The sequence below is a fragment of the Schistocerca gregaria genome, unplaced genomic scaffold (genome assembly GCF_023897955.1).
Source record: "Schistocerca gregaria isolate iqSchGreg1 unplaced genomic scaffold, iqSchGreg1.2 ptg000634l, whole genome shotgun sequence".
Classification (NCBI taxonomy): domain Eukaryota; kingdom Metazoa; phylum Arthropoda; class Insecta; order Orthoptera; family Acrididae; genus Schistocerca; species Schistocerca gregaria.
This window is the reverse complement of record NW_026062020.1, coordinates 649,709-652,789: the sequence shown is the minus strand read 5'-3', so window position 1 is coordinate 652,789 and position 3,081 is coordinate 649,709.

Below are 3,081 nucleotides of genomic sequence, written 5' to 3'. Positions count from 1 at the left end.
GTCATTTGTGGGTAAAAGATTCATTTTCACTAAGCTGGGATGTTGGTCAGAGGAAGACGTTTTGCAAACTGCATTTGGTAGAAATTATGGAAAGCACTAAAGTTTGATAGTCTAAAGGCAGGTTGTTACAAGAATATGGAAGGAAGAACAGCTGTAGGAATTTTAGGGAAAAGTTAATCAATGTATTCAGAAGCAGGGTCAGTCTATTGTGAACTTTGTGGACAGGATTAAGAAATTAAATGTCAACTTGTCTAAGTTAACAGAGAGAGACAACACCAATGGGGTCCTCCTGTAAGAGGAACAAATGGTACTGAATGTATTTTTGTGAGGGTTACCTTACAAGGTATGAAGGAAAGTACAGACAAAATTCCCACAGAAATTAAGTGGAGCCATAGTAGCTGCAACAGCATTGAAAGAAATGAACGTAGTGACCCAAGCCTGAAATAAAAGAGGAATTATTTCTGTTGAAGTCAAGTGCTAGTGTTGTGAGTGATCAGGCCACATATGACAAGAATGCCATCAACCACAGTGTAAGAAATGTAAGTGAAGAGGGCATGAGACTGTAGGCAAAAACCAAGTAAGGGACATGAGATAGTGGGACATTGGATAGTGTAATGTAACGGACTACTGAAGAGTGCGATACCACCCTTATAGGGTCAGTGCTCCAATTTCATTTCTATGATTTTTTTTATTTAATATTATTGTATGTAGTATTTAATTTTGCCCAAATATTTTTATTATATTATTCTATAATGTGAACTTTATTTGTATATTTCTGGAGAATATGTTGGCACCAGTGTGAGCCAAAGACATTCGTGTGTGAAAGGTAGAGAGTTGGACATTGTTAAGGGGACTGTTGGTGTGAGTTAGTTGGACTGTTGTGGGGGGAGAGTGGTTTTGTGAGGTGGACTGTTGATGGGAGTACGGAAGGAAATCTGTCGTCTTATATAGAGATTATCATAAATAGTATGTGACATGAAGATGGAAATTATTGTGAAAAAGTTAAATTAATAAAAATGAAGAATCAATAGTAAAACAAAAAGCGAGTACCAGTTTTCATTAGCGATTTTCTTAATGGCCCTAATTATAAAGAATGTGATGGTACAATGAGGGAATTTTGCGAGAAACAGCTAAGAAAGTTGGCGCATTTAGACAGACCTTTTGATGAACTAACGCAAATAGACGCTCTAAATAGGAGGTTACCAAATAGATTTCAGTGGGACTTGGTATATGGGCCAGATGAATCAGTTGAACAATTTTTGAATTACGTGGAGAAATTGGATCGTGCATTAGAAAGAAGCAAAAGATTTAATGAGCATCATTATGAACAAAATCATGGAGGGTGGAACCAAAATTCTAATAATGCGAATAATGGTAGGCGAAATAATCATAATAGGAATAATCAGCAGGATCGTCAAGGTAATTTTCAGGGAGATTTCAATAGAGGAGAGAATAGCAACTGGAGTTAGCATGAGAATAAGGGAGGTAATTATTATGGTGGGAACAGAAATAGACAATGGGAAAATCCAGATAGAAGACAAGATGGGAATGGGCAAGGCCGGTTAAACTAAGAGCCGTCCCAATGAGGGCCTGTCAGTTTGGGACGAACAGATATAATGCTAGAAATCAGGCGAAGTGGAATCAGAATAGGTATGGGCAAAATGATTACAGAAAAAGACATGGTAATAACATGACAAGAGCACCAGAAATTGATAAGAGACCATTTGATAAACAGTTTTGGCAACAAGTCAGTGAGAAGGCTATGAGCACAGATAATTCTAGACACATTAGTAATGAAGATTCAGAGATTAGTGGGGAGATAATGAATAATTTGTTTAGGGAGGAAGAAAGTGATGTGAGGGGGAATGTAGGTGGTTGTTCCTATGTTAATAATAGTTATGATACCTTCGGAATAAATGTATTAATGTATTCTGATTAAATTGCAGTAAATCGAGATCTGAGTGATGTAAGAACTTCTGTGGGTGAGAATGTCAATCAAGTATTGAATAATAAGGTTGTAGAATTAGAAGAAGTAGAGTGTGATGTTGATGTGAGAAGTCGTGCTGAAGTAGCTAAGGTTAGGGAAGTTGAGTCAAATGGTGAGATGTTAAATGATGCTGAGGAAGAGGCAGTTGATGATAGTGATGATATGGAATATAGAAGTGAGATAAGAGTATTTGTTGTGATTAAGAATGATGCAGATGTAGTTATGAAGCAGGAGGGTAATAGTGTTAGAGAAAATAATCATTCAGTACAAGAGGATCAGGCTGCAGTCACCAGTAATCGAGGGGATAGACAGGGATGACATTAATATTGCGAATGAAGAGAAGGTAATTATTATCTTAGGAAACCAGGGACAAGAGTTCATTTGTAGATTGTGGGACAGCCTTAATGAGACTAATAAACATAATATGTTTTGGATACATTTGTTATCCATCTGCGAGAAGGTATATCCTATTTGGTGGGAAAAAGCAAAAACAGGTATCAAATGTAAAGAATTGCCTATTATTACTGATAATAATTATGTGTCTAATTATGTTTGTGTTGAGAATCCTAGTTGGCTTCTGCACAATGTGCAGACTGAAAATAGTTTAGCTTATGTCAAACAAAATGAAGATCTGAATTTTAAAAGCGTAGAAGATGACTTGATGCATGAAGATGTTGGTGAGCAGGAGAGTGAAATTGTACGAAGTCCATACATGCAAATTTGTATTAATGATTGGACAGGTTATTGTTTGATTGATACTGGAAGCCCGATATCAGGAATCAGTGAAAAATTGAGGGATAGGATAAATAAAAACCATGAATTTGCAGAATTACCAGTAGTTGGGGTTAAAATTAGGGGAGTGACAGGAAGATTCAGTAAAACAGTAAAATGTCAAATTCTTTTGTCTTTCAAAGTTGGAGATGTGGTCTTTGATCAGGGTTGTCTTGTCATTCTGGACCTGAGTGAGGACATAATTCTAGGTATGGATTGAATAGTGAAAGTGGATATGGGATTTAATTGGAAAAACAAAACTGTCAAATGTAGGGAACCAACAGATAAAAATAAGTTGTATACAAAGAGTTTCATTGAGAAGA